Source organism: Pongo abelii, chromosome 6, assembly GCF_028885655.2.
Source record: "Pongo abelii isolate AG06213 chromosome 6, NHGRI_mPonAbe1-v2.0_pri, whole genome shotgun sequence".
Classification (NCBI taxonomy): domain Eukaryota; kingdom Metazoa; phylum Chordata; class Mammalia; order Primates; family Hominidae; genus Pongo; species Pongo abelii.
Window position 1 is genome coordinate 102,787,610 of NC_071991.2, and position 19,798 is coordinate 102,807,407.

At 41.3% G+C, this 19,798-nt stretch overlaps 1 long non-coding RNA gene across 1 annotated transcript in view; it reads left to right on the plus strand.

Annotated features, from left to right (window-relative positions):
- LOC129060673 (uncharacterized) overlaps window positions 1–12,056 on the plus strand; it is a 47,127-nt gene extending 35,071 nt beyond the window's left edge. The window contains exons 3-4 of the long non-coding RNA XR_008527565.2: window positions 10,350–10,508; window positions 11,303–12,056. This is a non-coding gene — a long non-coding RNA (uncharacterized LOC129060673). The remainder of the gene's footprint in view (window positions 1–10,349; window positions 10,509–11,302) is intronic.
- The last annotated feature ends 7,742 nt before the right edge of the window (window positions 12,057–19,798 follow it).

The following is a 19,798-nucleotide window of genomic DNA, read 5'->3' on the forward strand; positions in this document are numbered from 1 at the left end:
CCAGCATACACCACTGCGCTGCCCTGAGGCTGGGCTTTACCTTTTGAGAGCTACTGAGCTCTGCAGAAATGTGGGTGAAGGGAGCCACAGACATATCAATCTGGCAGGGGCTTAGAGTCACTCCTCTAACTGCCTATCTGGCAGGTGAAGAAACAGAGGCCAGGGCAGGCAAGCCCTGACCAGGGCAGTATACCTGCTTGGTAGATGAGTTCTCTCCTTCCCCCAGTCCAGTGCCTACTGTCTCTCTTTAGCTGTGCCTAGCTGGGTTGGGGTCTTTTCTCTGGGCTTCCCTAACCACTCCTGCTGACCCCTATCTGAGCTCCAACTGCTCCCTGGAAACCACGCATTAACCTATTACCTCCTTGCTACACTGTGAGTTCCTGAGAGGGGTCTGCATCTTTCTCATCTGGCAGTTGGCCAGAGTCCCATAAGTGCAATCAAGTTGAACGAGTGATTAAATGGGTGACTGCAACAAGCCTGGGCAGGAATGGGTAGTGCTCTTTTGGGCCATGGCTTCTTAAACACAAACAAGGTGGGCTTCATTGGGCCTTATTTCAGAAAAAAATATTCGTCTTATTATAAAAAGTAATGTTCGGCCAGGCACAGTGGCTCACTTCTATAGTTTCAGCACTTTGGGAGGCCAAGGTGGGAAGATTGCTTGGGCCCAGGAGTTTGAGACCAGCCTGGGCAACATAGTGAGACCCTGTCTCTTAAAAAAAAAAAAAAGTTAGCTATGGTGGTGCATGCCTGTGGTCCCAGCTACTTGGGAGGCTAAAGCAGGAGGATCACTGGAGCCCAGGAGTTGGAGGCTGTAGTGAACCATGACTGTGCCACTGCACTCCAGCCTGGGCGACAGAGAAGACCCTGTCTCAGAAAACAAGTAAGTAAAGTAAAATAAAAAGTAATGTTTGACTTGAACTTACAAGTTAAAGAACTGAACCTTTCCTTTCCGAATCTTTGAGTAGAAGTGAGTCGATTGTGCTATTTTGATTCCGTGGCTCCTGTCACCCTTCTCACTCTACCTCCCAGCGACACAGTCCTGTCCTCCTAGATACATGTACCCTAGCTTGAGAAGTAGGACTGGGGGAAGCTGGGCCAACCAGGTGGCTTATTCACTGTCTGCTGCGGCAGGAGGCAGGGCAGGGGCAGGAGGCAGGCAACCCCAGCCTGTGCCCGGCTTCCCCGAGGCGTTTGCCTTGTGCGGCTGCTGAAGGAGTGACTCCTGAGGAAACCAGCTTTTCCAGGGAGGCAAGGGATGGCAGAAGAGGGTGGAGAAGGAAGTGGTCACACCACTTCCTTCTGCCAATACTGTCCCTTTCTCACGCCTTAACCTTCCACTCTGAGCTATGACACTTTCAGTACTAGTGTGGTAAGTTCTACAGGAAACAGGAAACGTGGTTTAACAGACAACCCTTTAAGCTTTAAGCATAGCCCAGGCCCTGTTCTAGCTAGAATGAAGTTTTGCATAATGAATAGATACCAGATTCCCCTGAAGGGCTCTTGCCCCAGAGACTCTCAGTGGCCCACATTCACAGGTACTTGCTGGCATACATATATGCTTCTTACCTCTTAGGAAATGGCCTTTGCAGGCGTGAAAAAACAAATACCTCAAGTTCCCTTCCTGAGCCTCTTAGGCAACATGAAAAAACTACACACCAATCCCAAGAATGGAAGCTGGTTTGGAGTTTCACCTCACAAAAAGCTGGCCCCACCATGTTCACCCAAATGGCAGATTTATGAAGGTTCTGTTTGACAAGAGCAAAGGATCCACTTTGAGCAGCTCTGGGCCTATGGAAGGCAAGGTGTTCATGTTTAAGCACAAAGGCAAACAGAGCATACATAGCAGTAGGTTACAGAGATCATTTATCTTCCCGCTGATGACAGACATGAGCTCTGGCCCAGGGCCCAAACTTCTTATCCTTGAAAAACACATTTTACAGATTGCCGGCAGAGACAGCCAACCCAGATTAAGATGCCAGACCTAACTATTTTAGATCTTCCTCCTACTCCTCTGGAAAAAAAAATTTAAGATAACGATTTTTGTCCCTGAAAAACAATGAGAGGAACTAAAGGAAAGCCTGGGGCTCTATTCTTAGGGGTCTGCTGCCCTCCAGAAAGCCCAGCATACAACTTCAGGCAGGCCCATGACAAGCCAAGTGTTTGCATTTTGGAAGAATCTTAATAGAATTCCTTCAAGTGGCAGATTCCTGAGGACATTTCAGGATTTATTTACAGATCGTTAACTTACTTGTCACGGAAACTGAAGGGCAGGGAAATTTTGAGCTGACATTTTGGAGTGCCACCCTCAAAGGGTGATCAACCAGAAATAAAGATAAAGTGCCTTTGAAATGATAAATATGAAGTAATGGGAACAAGGATTTGTTTCATAGGCACCGTTTCAGAAAAACATCTCTAATGTAAAGTGAAGCCCAGAAGTATATTTTACCTGCTCTTCACTGACTATGTAATTAATGTTTCAGTGACTGACAATTCTCAGTTATCACCATAAATTTTTTTCTAGAAATTGCCACATAAATTGGAGCATCATAAAACAGGTTTCTGCAAACTGGTTTATATGTTTTTTATCATAAGAATGAGGTTATAGCTGGGTGCAATGGCTCACACCTGTAATCCCAGCACTTTGGGAAGCTGAGGTGGGTGGATCACCTGATGTCAGGAGTTTGAGACCAGCCTGGCTAACACGGTGAAACACTGTCTCTACTGAAAATACAAAAATTAGCCAGGCGTGGTGGCTTGCGCCTGTAATCTCAGCTACTCAGGAGGCTGAGGCAGGAGAATTGCTTGAATCCATGAGGCGGAGGTTGCAGTGAGCTGAGATCATGCCATTGCACTCCAGCCTGGGCAACAAGAGTGAAACTTCCTCTCAAAACAAACAAACAAATAATGAAGTTATAAATTTGGACTTACATTCCGGATTAGGGACTTGACATCAAGCACATCAGATATGATTTGATAATTTCTGTCAGGAATGCAATAATAAAATAGCTCTAAACTCCGTGGTCATTATAAATAGTAAACTCGCGCTCCAAGCACTATAAAATGGGCATGGGTGCACTGTCTGCATCCCACTGGTTTCCTGTTACCCCACCTGCTGCCTCTTGCTTGACCATGGGCTGTTGATGGAAACTGAGGACTAAACTTATAAGGCCCACCAAGCTTATCTTGCCTTGCTTGCTTTTAGCCGCTTGCTTCTAGCTGATTTTAAAAGCCATATAGCTAAATAATATATATCTGCCAGTAGCTTCCTTATAGATAACATCTCTAAGGCATTGCTCACCATGGTAACAGTTGTTTTTCAGGAAGTGGGGGTCAGCCCTTGTCCACTTCAAACCAGCTGAGACCACCAGCCCTTCAATTGGACCTGTGTGAATGTCCAATTGATATGGACAGAAGACAGGGAAATATTGGGTAGAAGAGGGTGGTTCCCTGGCAAAGGCCCCACCCTAAAGCCTGGAAACCTGCAGCCTGGAATGAGAACAAGCATTCCTGTTTTCATGCCCAAATGTTGCCTTTTGGTCTGGCACGCCCTCTATCCTGTACTCATATAAACCCTAAGCCCCAGGCTCCACAAGCAGATGAGCAGACAAACAGAAAAGCAGAAGAGCTACAGAACGGCGTGGCAGAGAAGGAGAGTAGAGAAGGAGCATCTGAACATCAAGAGGAGTTCGGCTGGGGCAGTCAGGGAGGAGAGATAGGCCATTGGACAGCCAAACTCCAGGGGAAGGTCATCTTCCCACTCCACCCGCTTTCCAGCTCCCCATTCATCCCGCTGACAGCCACCTCCACCACTCAATAAAACCCCCGCATTCACCATCCTTCAAGTCTGTGTGTGATCTGATTCTTCCTGGACACTGGACAAGAATCCAGGTACCAAGAGGGCACTGGGCTGTTTAACATTTAAGCCATCTGCAGATGGCAGAGCTAAAAGAGGACTGTAGCTCATCCACTGGGGCTTCAGGAGTTGCAGGCTCCTACCCCAGACGCCACTGGTGGGCCGGCGCCCAAAAGCGCTCACCCTGATTCCTGCACCTGCCTGTGTGCTCCCTCTCCCGTAAAGGGTTTGAGCACACACAGTGGCTGAACAGACGAGCCACACCCTTGTTGCATGTCCTGCAAGGAGGTTCAGGGAAACCTCCCGTTTCACAATGGGTGACCTTTTGATGTTGGAGGGCGAAAAACTCCACCCTCAGATCACACTAATGATATCATTTTGTTAACGTGCATCCTGTTAAGAGCCATGAAGCTTGACTACACTTGTGCAGATCACTCATTGCCTCGTTTTCCCTTACTCCAGTCACCTTTTCCCATGCCTGGGACCGCCTTGCTACTCTATCCCATAAATATCCATGAAGCCTCTTCTACTGGGAGGCAGACCTGAGAGGCATTCTCTAGCTGCTCACTTAGCTGCCTCAAGAATAAAATCTTTTCTCCACTGCCAAACTCATCATCTCAGTGATTGGTTTACTGTGTAGTGGGCAGAATGTACCTGGCCACTATCATGCTCACATCTACTTTCTCAATACACTAACTCTGAGGTAAGGAAGGCATATCTTAGTTCCCGAGTTCAACAGATGGGGAAACTGAAGTTCAGGAATACTTCAGCTTTGGAAGCACAGCAGAGACTTAGCAAACGGGGTTTCTTTCAGTTATTAAGTCCTCACTTTCCAATCTCTGTAGCCCTGCTCGTGACACAGTGGACATTGTGCATTTGCTTGTCTCGCATCTAAGGGAACACTGATTTACTTATTTATTTTGAGACAGGATCTCAGTCTGTCACCCAGGCTGGAGTGCAGTGGCACAATCATGGCTTGCTGCAGCATCAACCTCCTGGACTCAAGTGACCCTTCTGCCTCAGTCTCCCGAGTAGCTGGGACTATAGGTACATGCCACTATACCTGGCTAATTTTTTTTTTTTTGAGACAGAGTCTCACTCTGTCGCCCAGGCTGGAGTGCAGAGGCACCATGTCGGCTCACTGCAACCTCCGTCTCCTGGGTTCAAGCAATTCTCCTGCCCCAGCCTCCTGAGTAGCTGGGATTGCAGGTGCCCACCACCACACCTGGCTAATTTTTATATTTTTAGTAGAGATGGGGTTTCACCATGTTGGCCAGGCTGGTCTTGAACTCCTGACCTCAGGTGATCCGCCTGCCTTGGCCTCCCAAAGTGCTGGGATTACAGGCGTTAGCCACCATGCCCGGACTACCTGCCTAATTTTTTGATTTTTTTTGTAAAGACAGTGTCTTACTTTGTTGCCCAGGCTGGTCTTGAACTCCTGGGCTCAAGTAATGCCCACTCCTTGGCCTCCAGAAGTGATGGGATTATAGGCGTGAGCCACTGTGCCCGGCCTGGGGTGCTACTCTAAATGCACATTCATTCTAGCTCCTAAATTACTTTTTTTTTTCGCTATTTCTAAATCAAAATGCTTTTCGACATTGCTATGTGGAAACTGTGGGTTGTATAAAGTTATAAAGAATATTTTAATAAGAAATTACACCCAAGAAAAGTATAAAACACATTACAATATAAATGTGACCTGGCACTTAGAGTAAACATTTACTTTGCAATACTCTCATTTTTTTTCCTAGAATTTAAATGAGACTTTTTTGGAACCAGATTTTTAAAATAAACAAATGAACAACTGTCCCTAAGAAACCTTAGCTGACACCTTTTTTGTTTCTGTCTTAAAGTTCCCAGCCAAGGTTTTCAAAATCTTTCCCCTGACCTCAGAACTGCTGGAAGTGGTGACTGACAGTTTGTTGACAAGAGAGGCAACACTTCACACTTCACTGGAAAGCATAAAATCATGCTCCAGGTCATTAACTGAGACTTTTAAGAGGAACTGCTTGCTGCATTTTGATAGTGGGATTCAGGAACATTTCTTTGCAATTCTTACAGTTTTGTTGTTTTTTCACAAAACGGAATTCAAATGCACAGAATGCAATTAATAAAAATTCTTGATTCATGGCACACTATCATCACTGGCCCGTGAATGGCCTTATTTTACTTTATATCACATTTAATAATGAACACCTGGTAAAACCAAGGCCCAGCCAAGAACTAGAATATCACCACCATTTTACCTTGACCTAAGGGAAAGGGAAGGGCACCCACTCTATCTCTGCCCTCTGGCTCTCTCACATAGGTTACTCTTCTAAATCTGGTGTTTGTCATTCCTTTGCTTTTTAAAGATGAGTTTTACCAAATATGCTTGAACATCTAAATCATATGTAATTGGGTCTTCTCAGGTGATAAAAGTAGTATCGCCCTGTATATAGTCTTCTCTAGCCTGTTCTTTTCACTCAACAGTGTTTCTGAGACATTCATGTGGTTGGTAAAGCTGTAGTTCCTTAATTTCCACCTCTGCATTATAGTCCCTTGTGCAACTCTACTAAAATTTATATTTTTTCCTGCCAATAGATATCCGAGTTGTTTCTATTTCTTTCTATAAGACAAACTTTTTTGCTTAAAACAATCTTCTATTTCATATTAGGTGCTAATGTTTCTCTTGGGTATATAACTAGATGAGGAGTTACTGGGTCTTCAGGCATGAACAACCTTATAAGGTAATGACAAATTATTTTCCAAAGTGGTCATATTAATTTACATTTCTACCAGGAATGTGATCACATTGATTCACATTCCCTTCAAACTCAATATTGTCACACAAAATTTTTATCAATAGGTGTAAAATGGTATCTCTGTGGTTTTGACTTCCATTTCCCTGATAATGAGGTTCAACAGTGCTTCATGATTTTTAGCTGTATGTATTTTTTCTTCTGTGAAATGTCTGTTTCAATCTTTTGCAGTTTTGTTAGCTTTTCCCTCTTTTTGTTTGTAGGAACCCTTATCTATTCTGCATGCTAATCCTTTGTGCTATAATAACTTCAGTTGGAATTTTTCTTCTATTTCTTTAAAATATTTTTTGATGACATGTTTTGGTGACTAATTTTAACATATCTGAATTTGTGAATATTGTTTCTTATGGTGAGCATATTTTTGTGTGTTATTTAGGAAATCCCTCCCTGTTCTAAGATCAGAACAATATTAGCTTATTTTTCTCTAAAAGTGAAAGTGTGCTTTTAACACGTAAGCTCTTAATCGTTCTAGGTTTGATTTTTGAATATGGTGTGAAGTAAGATCTGATTTCATTTTTCCACCTGGATAACCAATTCTTCAGCTCCATTTATTATTCAATCTTGCCTTTCTCCAGTTCTGTACTTCCAGCCTGTCTTAAAAATTCAAATATGCATGAGTCTGATTCCTGGCCCTCTATTTCTATCTATCAGTCAGTTCATTTATTCCTGCACCAAGACCCCACTATCTTAATTAGTATAACTTTATAAAAAATCATAATGTCTGCTAGAATAATTCTCCCCTTTTAATTTTTCTCCAGAAATACCTTGGCTATCCTTGACATCTGCTCCTTAATATATGTTAGAATCAACTTCTCATGTTCTATGAAAAATCTTTTGGGGATTTTGACTGTAATTCATTACATCTGTAGATCAACTTGGAGAAAATTTATGTGTTTATCATAAGAACTTATGATTCATAAAAATGGGATCTTTGTCCATTCAGGTGTTCTTTAACGCTTTTTGCTAAAATTTTATAATTTTTTGTATAGATTTTATACATCTTTGTTAGGTTTTTTTACCCTAGAATTTATATAGTTTGGTGATATTCTACGTCAATAATATTGATATTGATTTTTATTTTTTATTTTTATTATTTTTTTTTTGAGATGGAGTTTCGATCTTTTTACCCAGGCTGGAGTGCAATGGCGCTATCTCAGCTCACTGCAACCTCCACTTCCTGAGTTCAAGCGATTATCCTGCCTCAGCCTTCCGAGTAGCCGGGATTACAGGCGCCTCCCACCATGCCCAGCTAATTTTTTTTTTTTTTTTCGTATTTTTAGTAGAGATGGGGTTTCACCATGTTGGCCAGGATAGTCTTGATCTCTTGACCTCGCGATCCACCCGCCTCAGCCTCCCAAAGTGCTAGGATTACAGGCATGAGCCACCATGCCCGGCGATATTTGTTTTTAAAAATAAATTGTGTTTTTAGATTGTGTCTGGTATAGAGAAATGAAACTGAATTTTTATATTGATCTTATCAAAATCATCTATTATGACTAAGAATTTATTTTTAGATTCTTTGGGGATTTCTACTGAGAACTAAGCTCTGATTTTTTTTATCTTGCCCCAATTCCTATCTAAGGGGTCTGTGGAGTCATGTCCTACAAACCATAAATTCTCATCAGAAGGGTTTTATTTAACCCTGTATATCGTGGCTTACTTTCCAATCTGACTCTGGCATAACAAGGAAGAAAAGCAAAATATTTTACCTCAAAACATGTTTCTCTGCCATATCTTGAAATGGCCCTGCAAAGCCGTCCCTTGTGGGAAAAAATCCACATTCTATAGAGAATCCCTTTCCCCTCCTTTTTTTTCCTTCCTTCCTTTCCAGGTCCAGGAGATAATCAACTAAGAGCCAGGCACCCTTTTAGGTCCTATAAGAAACATTTTACAACCTGCTGTCTCTGAAGTCTGCTATCTAGAGCTTACTCTGCACAATAAAACTTGGTCTCCACAGTCCTTTTTATTAACCTGAACATTTCTGTTGATCCCAGGTCTTCAGATAAACTCAACCTACTGTCAACCAGTAAATGTTTAAATTTACCTATTGCCTGGAAGCTCCCCCTGCTTTGAGTTGTCCTGCCCTTCTGAACCAAACCAACGTATTTCCTAAATGTATTTGATTGATGTCTCATGCCTCCCTAAAATATATAAAACCAAGCTGTGCCCCGACCACCTTGGGCACATGTTCTCAGGACCTCCTGAGGGCTGTGTCACGGTCCATGGTCACTCATATTTGGCTCAGAATAAACCTCTTCAAATATTTTACAGAGTTTGACTCTTTTAGTGAACACTACTGCAGACAATCACATCATCCACAAAAAATGATAGTTTTATTTCCTTTATTTCAATTCTTACGTGTTTATTTTCCTTATTGTGCTGCACAAGATCTCCCTAAAATGCTGACTCGAAATAATGAGGGCAGGCCTCTTTATTTTGGTCCTGATTTTCAAAGAAAAACTTTCAATGTTTTCCTACTTAGTATGATTTTTGTAGTAGGTGTTTTATTTAAGATTGGATCTAAAGAAGACTCAAAGTCCCGCACAACATTGCTTTAATTCCATTGGCCAGAACTTAGCCACACAGCTATACAAAGCTGCAAGGGAGGCTGGGAAATGTGGTGCTTTAGCTGGGTGGGCAAATGGAGTTCTGTTAATTTGATATAGAAGGAAAGAATGGCTATTTACTTGGTAATGAGTAGGCAGACTCTACCATATCTTTTGGATGTTGCCTAGAAACCAAGATGGGCATTTAGGCTAGTGTCATATGGATATCTTGCAAGATATAAAAATGTCTTAGGCCTTTTCATGTAATTATAAAAACAAACAATAACATTACAAAAAAAAGTTGCAAAGGAACTTTCTTAGCCCGCCGGTCCACCCTGTCTACTTCCTGATCTCAGAACTCCGTTTGTGCCAAAACTAAGACTCCCTACTTGGAGAGAAGAGTAGAAACCACATCATGAAGATTTTCATGGTAAAATGAGAAATTGAAGTTTTAACCAGTTTTAATTACCAGTGCTGTTTGTTACCTCACCACCCCTACTTCCTTGAACTTTGAAGGCATGAGGGAGGCATGAGATAGCAATCAAATACATTTGAAGGCATTTCCTCACCCTAGGAAGCCAAGGCACCATGCATGGTAGGGTTGTTTCCAGACAAATGTACAAGAAATCAAATAAGTGAATGCCCAGGTAGCGTATTTTCAAAATATACGTCTGCAGTCCTCCTCCCTTGCTATATACTTTCCCCCACACTCACTGCAGTCTGGCCACACTGGCCCCTTTGCTGTTCCTCATTGTGATTTTAAAGTGTGGTAACTTAGTTAAGCTATAACTACATTTCCCAAAATTCCCATCTCCCGCCATTGGCAGTGGGCTGCAGAGAACAGACTTGGAAAGTAGCAGAGGGGAGGCAGCCAGTAGGCTGTGAAGGTCAGCGGGGGGTGCCAGGCACGGCTGCTGCTCCTCTGGCTGCTGCTCCTCCAGCTGCTGTGGGATCGCCTTTGTCCTGTCTGAGTCCTGAGCTAGAAACACATAGCTCTGCAGTGAAGGGCACAGGCTGCTTCTGTGGTTCACCTGTATGATCGAGGTAGAAAATGGTGCATTCCAGTTTGTCCTTTTGAGTTCCCATTTGTTCTCATGGGTTCCAACTTGCCCTCACAGATTCTAGTTTGTTCTCTCATTTCATGTTCAGCTTTGCTTCCTGACTCCTGGTCTTGCCGGTCTACTGTGACTTCAGATCCATCTCCAGATGCAGAGGCAACCACCTTCCATGGGCGTCCTCACCAGTTCCCGCAACTATGTGAGGCCTAATCCATGTAACCCCTTCACAACATCATACAATAGCTTCATAGTAAGTATCACAATTTAGTAAGGCAGATCCCTCTATCACCTTCTCTAGGAGTGCCTTGGCTATTTGGGGAGCTATTTTTGCTCTTCCATAACAATTTTAGAATCAGCTTATTAAGATTTCCCCAAAACTTTAGAAATTTGATTGGAATTCAATTGAATCTGTAGATCAGACAAGAGGGTTTCACAGTTTTCTTAGTAATAATTTTGTACACTGTATTTTTATCTCTAGCTTCCTTTTTTTTTTTTTTTACTTTAGATATATATTTTTAAAGTTATATTTTGTAACTGTTGTTCTTGTATAAAAACAGTTTTTATATATTGATCTTGTATTCAGGTATCTTTCTTTTTTTTTTTTTTTTGAGACAGAGTCTCACACTGTTGCCCAGGCTGGAGTGCAGTGGCGTGATCTCGGCTCACTGCAACCTCCGCTTCCCAGGTTCAAGTGATTCTCCTTGCCTCAGCCTCCCAAGTAGCTGGGATTATGGGCACCCGCCACCAGGCCCGGCTAATGTTTTTGTATTTTTAGTAGAGACAGAGTTTCGCTATGTTGCCCAGGCTGGTCTCGAACTCCTGACCTCATGATCTGCCCGCCTCAGCCTCCCAAAGTGTTGGGATTACAGATGTGAGCCACCTTGCCCGGGCTATTCGGGTATCTTTCTAAACTAATTCTAGTGGTTAGTGGTAGATTATTTTGGGTTTTCTATCTGGACACATAGTATGTGCTGACAACAGTTTAGTTTTCTAATATTAGCTTTCTAATATTTACTTTTCTTCTTGTTCTGTTCTGTTGGCTAGGATCTTCAGTACAATGTTATTTCATTTTTACACATTCTATGAATATGGCCTCCCCGTCAATCAAACGTCTGCACCGCCTCGCTACTCATTCTTAGGTGATGAACTAGCTTATTTCACTGAGAAAACAAGTGCGAGAGAACTTCCTTAGTCTAATCACCATACAATCTGCAAACAAATCTTCCTTTAAACTTCTGTGTTTCCCTACCAATACAATGAATGAATTGTGTGTGCTCTCGACATGATCAAGCTTTCCTCTTGGGCACCTTCTTAAGGAGTTGGCTCTGCAATCACCCTGCCTCTCCTTCTTGTAGCAGCATTTTTTTTTTCTATTTTAAAATGAATCAATCTTCTCAGGTTAAAAACATACTGTAATAGCTTAAGTCTTAAGTACACAAAAATGCATCCCTTGATCTCACATCTTCTTTCAGCTATTCCAATTCTCTGCTCCCCTTTATAGCAGAACACCTCAAAAGAATCATCCATACCTGCTAGTTTTCACTCTCTCACCTACAAATTACTCTGTTGGACTACTGTAATGAAGTACTGTTGTTCCCAGAATTCCACTGAAATAGCCCTTGTCAAGGACAATAACCTCTACAATGTCAAAGGCAATGGTTGATTCTCACTCCTTATCTTACTTAATCTCTCCGAGGTGTTTGACAGTGTGTGTAGTATAAATACATGGGGTTTGCTTACTCATTAATTTTTTCGGAGAGGTAAAGCATTTGGCTGTGATAAAATAAAAACTTCAGCCAAATTAAATTTAAAGGAGTTTAATGAGTAATGAACGATTTGCAAATCGGGCAGCTCCCAGAATCACAGCAGATTCACGGAGACTCCAGCGCAGCCACGTGGTGGAAGATTTATAGACAAAAAAAGGGAGGTGAGGTACAGAAAAGCTGGTTTGGTTGCAGGTTGGCATTTGCTTTATTTGGACACAGTTTGAACACTCAGCAGTATGTGAGTGGTTGAAGTATGGCCTCCGAGATTGGCCAAGACTCAGTGATTGTTACAGGCGCATACTCCTAAGTTAGGTTTCTGATCTTGTCTGCCTATTAAGCTAGGTTACAGTTCATCCACAAGGACTCAAATACAGGAGTCTTCTCAGGCCATATTTAGTTCACTAAAACAGCTGTATGATACAGATAAACCTCTGTTTAAACCAAAATTTTCTGTTATTTGCAACCAAATGCATTCCTCACTGCTTTATAAGTTTATAGAATCTTTTTTAAAAATCCCAACCAAATCCCAGCACTTTGGGAGGCTGAGGTGGGCAGATCATGAGGTCAGGAGATCAAGACCATTCTGGCTAACACGGTGAAACCCCATCTCTACTAAAAATACAAAAAATTAGCCAGGCATGATGGCACGTGCCTGTAGTCCCAGCTACTCAGGAGGCTGAGGCAGAAGAATCGCTTGAACCCGGGAGGCGGAGGTTGCAGTGAGCTGAGATCGCACCACTGCACTCAAGCTTGGGCAACAAAGTGAGACTGTCTCAAAAAAAAAAAAAAAAAATCCCAACCAAAAAACATGTATTATAAGAAGCAACATGGTACAGTGAGGGGGGAAACTGAATTTAGAGTCCAGATGTACTTCTCCTTTGGGACTAGCGTGGATTTTACTCCCACTCTCAAACTTACTACACTTCAGATCCTACAGCTACTACACTTCAGATCCATTGTGATAAGAAGGAAGAAAACAATGGCTGAGATTGAGGTAACAGTGCATTTTCTCTACTAAGTCTTCCCTCCACCTGGCTGACTAAAAATGTAGTTTGGCAATTGAAAAAATAAAAGGGAGCTTCAACTTCAGCTTCCCAAAGTTTGGATTAGATGCACTTTCCTTATTTTTCCTATTAAGTGCAACTAAAAACTTAATAGAAAACAAATCTAAGATGTCTCCGAAAGGCGGAGATGAAGGGAGACTGGCTAGGGACCTTGGAACCCAAGAAACAACATGGTGGTGAGTTGTCTGGATTTTCCTTTTGCCTTATAAATCCCAGACTTGGAGCTGAAGAAACTGGCAACATGTGAACAGCAATAATGCAGACAGAAAAAAAAAAAAAATAAAGTCCCAACAAAAGTTGGCTCTTCCTAGCTAAAGGACAAGGAAAAGGGCAACCTAGCAAGACAGAAAACTTTTAGGCAATAACTACTCTACCCTAGCCCAGCACCACAGGAAAAAACTATGGTTCCACCCACACCCACACCAGCAAAGGCCAAATGAACACCTCCACCCATGGAGGCTCTAATGAGGTGGCCCTCCCTCTTTCTCTCTGCTGGAGTGGTGTCAGAGAAAGCCTGCAAAACAGAAGGCATAGGAAAGACCCAGAGTCTTAAAACATAGTACCCAAAATGCTCAGGTTCCTATCGAAAATCACTCTTCACACCAAGAACCAGTTAGATCTCCAACAAAGGAAAAAAGACAGTGGATAACAACACTGAGATGACAGAGATATTAGAATCATCTGATAAAGCTTCTGAAGCAGTCATATAAAAATGCTCCAACAATGGGCTCACGCCTGTAATCCCAGCACTTTGGGAGACTGAGGCAAGTGGATCACAAGGTCAAGAGATTGAGACCATCCTGGTCAACATGGTGAAACCCCGTCTCTACTAAAAATACAAAAATTAGCTGGGCATGGTGGCATGCACCCGTAGTCCCAGCTACTCGGGAGGCTGAGGCAGGAGAATTGCTTGAACCTGGGAGACGGAGGTTGCAGTGAGCCAAGATCGTGCCACTGCACTCCAGCCTGGAGACAGAGTGAGACTCCATCTCAAAACAAAACAAAACAAAAATGCTCCAACAAGCAATTATAAACAGGCTTGAAGCAAATGAAAAAACAGTCTCAGCAAATAAAAAGTCTCAGTAAATAAAAGGAGAACCAAATTTTAGAAATGAAAAATACAAAAACCCAAAATTCAAAGGATAGTCTCAACAGCAGAACAGAAGACACAGACGACAGCTCAGTAAATTGGAAGAGAGAGAAGAAAAATTATCCAATTTTGGCCAGGCACGCTGGCTCACACCTGTAATCCCAACACTTTGGGAGGCTGAGGTGGGCAGGTCACTTGAGGCCAGGAGTTTGAAACCAGCCTGGCCAACCCGGCGAAACCCCTCTCTACTAAAAATACAAAAATTATTGACTACTGAGGCACGCATGGTGGTGCGTCCCTGCAGTCCCTAGAGCTACTTGGGAGGCTGAGACATAAGAACTGTTTGAACCTGGGAGGCGGAGGTTGCAGTGAGCCGAGACTGCACCACTGCACTGCAGCACTCCAGCCTGGGTAACAGAGCGAGACTCTGTTTCAAAAAAAAAGAAAAAAAAAATCTTAGCTTTAGCCTGCGGGGGAAAAAAATAAATTACCCAATTTCTAGAGATAAAATGGACTGTTAAACCTGTATTACTATAACAACAACAACAAAAAAATCTAACTTTCACATCATTTGAGTCTTAGAGAGAAATAGGGTAGGGTGGGGCCAAAAAGGTACTGGAAGAAATAATGGCTGAAAACTCCTTAAATTTGGCAAAAGACATAAACCCACAGATTCAAGAACTGAGCAAATCCCAAACAGGTAAACCTGTTTTGCTTAATGTATCTTTTTTTTTTTTCATTTTCAATATACTGTTTCCTTATTTTACATGTGCTTTGGTTAACATATAAATTTAAAGGATAGAATAAGCTGATATACAAGGCAAACATAGTACATCACACTCAACAGATACATATTTTTAAGCTCATGAAAAAGTTAAAACTTTTGACCATCAACTAGGTCAGAAAGCAAGTCTCAGCAAATTTCAAGGGGCTGATTATTGCAGAAACCACAATGTGATTACCTCAGTAGTCAATAAAAAAAAAAAGAAAATTCCATATGTTTGGAAACTAGTTACTAAATAACTAGTACATCAAAGAATTTTGGGAAATTTGAATGTATTTAGAACTATGATCAAAATACTGCGTATCAAAAACTTGTGGGATAAAGCTAAAGTAGTAGTTTGTAGAAAATTTAAAATCTCAAATGTGTATATTAGAGGAAGAGTCTTGAAGCCAATGAAAAAAATAATGAGCTAAGTACCATCTTGAGTTAGGAAAAAACGCAGTAAAACAGACCCAAAGAAAGTAGAAGAAAAGAGCTAATGATGACAACAGTAGAAATTAAGAGAAATAAAACAAACAGAGCAAGGATCAATAAAGACAGACTTGATCATTTGAAAAGAGATCAAACTGACAAACCTCTGACAATATGGATGGAAAAAAGGAAGGCACAAAAATAATAGGAATGAAAGAAGGAACGTAAATGCAGATGGTGTAGACATTAGGAATGTAATCAACAGGCTATGATCAACTTCATATTAATAAATTTGGAAATTAAGATAAAATGGAAAAATTCCTGGTAAAATATAACTGAATGAAGGAGAATAAAAAACTTGAATAGTTCTATAATCAAAAGCAAGACTGAATCAGTAATTTTTTTTTTTTTTTTTTGAGACAGCGCCTCACTTTGTCACCCAGGCTGGTGTGCAGTGCCGTGATCATAGCTCACTGCAGTTTCAACCTTTTGTGCTCGAGTGATCCTCCCACCTCAGTCTCCTGAGTAGCTAGGACTAGAGTCATGTGCCACCATGCCTGGCTAATGACTTTTTTTTTTTTTTTTTTTTTCTGTAGAGACGGAGTCTTGCTTTGTTACTCAGACTGGCCTTGAGCCCCTAACCTCAAGTGATCCTCTTGCCTCAACCTCCCAAAATGTTGGGATTACAGGTGTGAGTCATGGTACCTGGCTCAATCAGTAATTTAAAAATAATCTTCCCACAGAGAATTCTAGGCCCCAATAGTATTACTGGTGAGTTCTATGAAATATTCAAGGAATGAAAAATTCCAATTATTTCAGAGTATCGAATAAGGGAAAACACTACTCCAACTTATTATATGGGCTTGGGAGAAGAATATATGTTACTTTGTCTAAGAGCCGCAAAAGCTACAAGACAGATGTGAATCTTAAATCTTTATGTTGACAATTACAAAACTTTATTGAAGGGCATAAAAGATATAAATGGAGAGATATACCATGTTCAAAATACACGGTATATACAAATACCATGTATATATATACAAATACATGGTATATATAAATACCATGTATATATATATATACCATGTATATATACATGGTATAAATACAAAATACAAAAGGCTTTGTATTTATTGGTATTATAAATATGACCGTTCTCCTCAAATTGATCTTATAAATTCAATGCAGTTCTTTTCAAATGAAATCCTATGAAGGTTTTTAGGAACTTCACAAGCTGATCCAAAAATTCATAGGAGAGTACAGGGCTTCAAGATAGCCAAGACAATTGTGAATAACCTGAATAATGATGGTGCTCTGGTGCTTATCCTATCAGAGTAATTCTTACTGTAAAGCTATATTTAATAAAGAGTGGGGCTAGATATGGTAGCAGTAAAGAGCATACAGAAAGAACTACAAATAATATGGAAATCTGATATATGACAGGTGAATAACCTTTTTTTTTTTTTTTTTTGAGCTCTGTCACCCAGGTTGGAGTGCAGTGGTGCCATCTTAGCTCACTGCAACCTCCGCCTCCCAGGTTCAAGCGATTCTTCTGCCTTAGCCTCCTGAGTAGCCGGGACTACAGGTGCCTACCACCACACCTGGCTAATTTTTGTATTTTTAGTAGAGACGGGGTTTCCCATGTTGGTTAGGCTGGTATCAAACCCCTGGCCTCAAGTGATCCACCTGTCTCAGCCTCCCAAAGTGCTGGGATTACAGATGAGAGCCACTGTGCATGGCAAGATAAACTTTTAAATAAAGGTGGTACTATGAAAATTGGATAGGAGTATTGAAAATTATAAAAATTGAGGTAGACACCATGAACGTACAAAAATATAATCCCAAACTGCTTAACGACTAAAAAGTGAAAAACCATATTCAGAAGAAAAATGGTTGGTATCTTTATGACATTGAGGATTTCCTAATACATCAAAATGCACCAACGGTGAAGAAGATACTTACATTAATATTAAAATAAAGTTTGTTTTTATATTTTATATTTTTTTGGAGACAGAGTCTTGCTCTGCTATCAGGCTGGAGTGCAGTGTCACGATCTCGGCTCACTGCAACCTCCGCCTCCTGGGTTCAAGCGATTCTCCTGCCTCAGCCTCCCAAGTAGCTGGGACTACAGGCACACACCACCATGCCCAGCTAATTTTTGTATTTTTAGTAGAGACGGGGTTTCACCATGTTGGCCAGGATGGTCTCCATCTCTTGACCTCGTGGTCCGCCTGCCTCGGCCTCCCAAAGTGTTGGGATCACAGGCGTGAGCCACCACCCCCAGCCATAAAGAACTTTTATATGACAAAAATCACAAAGTGAAAATGCAAGCCAGGAACAGAGAGAAGACATTTGCAACCTCTATAAATGTCAAGAGGTTAATATCAAGAATACATAAAGAGCACGTCAATTCAGCAGGAAAAAGCGCCACAACAGAAAAATTTGCAAAGGATATGAATAGGCAGTACAGGGTAGTGGAAACCAAATGGCCAATAAATACAGGAAAGGACCACCAACCTAAATAGCATTCAGAGTAACATAAATTTTAAAGCATCAAAGACACAATTTCAAACTTATCAGATTGGCAATAGTCCAAAAACATCAAGTTATTGGCAACATGGAGCAAGAGGAAAACTTATTTATTGCTGGTGGGAGACCTAACTTGTTATAGGCATTTTGCTGAACAATTTTGAAATACCTAGGTTACAATGGAAAACATGAACATCTCACATTCCAATAGTTCCCATTTCTAGTGATAGGTCTTAGAGAAGCCTTCACACACTGCAGAATATTTGTGTACTATTTTTAATAGTGAAAGGTAGGAAAAATGTAACTACCTCAGTAAGGAAAAGGCTTTATCTGTAATGTTTTATTTCCTTTAAAAAAAAATCTGATGCAAAGCCAAGTGTGATGGCTCATGCCTGTAATCCCAGCACTTCGGGAGGCCGAGGTGGGTGGAGCGCCTGAGGTCAGGAGTTTGAGACCAGCCTGGCCAACATGGTGAAACCCCATCTCCACTAAAAATACAAAAATTAGCCGGGCATGGTGGCGAGCACCTGTAATCCTAGCTACTCGGGAGGCTGAGGCAGGAGAATCACTTGAACCCAGGAGGTGGGGGTTGCAGTGAGCTGAGATCGCGCCATTGCACTCCAGCCAGGGCAACAAGAGTGAAACTCCATCTCAAAAAAATCTGATGCAAGGCTGGGTGAGGTGGTTCACACCTGTAATCCCAGCACTTTGGGAGGCTGAGGCAGGAGAACTGCTTGTGCCCATGAGTTTGAGACCAGCCTGGGTAATATAGTCAGAACTCGTCTTTACAAAAAATGTTTTCCATTACCAAGCATGGTGACACGTGCCTGTAGTCCCAGATACTGAGAAGGCCAAGGTGGGAGGATCACTGGAGCCTGGCAGGTGGAGGTTAACAGGGAGCTGAGATGGCACCACTGCATTCTAGCTTGGGTGACAGAGTAAGACCCTGTCTCAACAAACAAACATCTGATGCAAATAAAGCAATTCTTAAATATTATTTTGTATACTTACCTATTAATCTGAAATACTATATGAAAAAATTTTAAATGTGAAACATAAGCAATATTGCCTTTAACATTTACAGTAGGTTAAACATCTATTCAAGTGACCTCTGTTCACAAAAACATTAGTAATGTTCATCTTTTTATAAATAATTCGCTACAACCTAACACCTAGTAAGTAAAGCTTTTATTACTTCTCTCCTGGAAATTATCCTATAAATGGGTTAACCTTGTAATGTTGATTCAAAAGCAGAAATTGAAAAGGCAATAGAACTCCTTTTAAAATCTACTTTAATCTCAATACTTTTAAGTTTTAAATTTTGATCTCATTAACCTTATGAATGTCAACCAACAGAAAAATAAAACACATCAAAAGATCCAGAATTCTTTAAGGATTGTAAAGGGAGACGCTTGAAAGCCTGACGCCAATCCTCCCTTTGTCCAAAACCACCACCCTAACGGCTCCAGCCCCATGAATTCCTAGTTTAAGAATCTCTATATCAGATGCTATCAAAAGTTAGTAATCGTAGCTAACATTTACAGAGTGCCTACTAAATGCGGAACACTGTTCTAAGGGCTTTACATTTGTTAACTCACTTTTAAATCATAAACACACTGAGATCAGGAAAGTGGTTTAACTATTCTTAGTTTCAGTTCCCCATAGTACAGTACAATATTTTGAGAGGCCATATTCACATAACTTTTACTACAGTATGGTTTTAATTGTGCCACTTCATTATTAGTCCTTGTTAATCTCTTACTGTGCCTAATTGATAAACTTTATTATAGGTGCATGTATGGATAGGAAAAAAGACAGTTCATATAGGGCTTGGTACTACACTTGGTTTCAGGCATCCCAGGGGGGTCTTGAAACATAGCCCCAGTAAACAGGAGG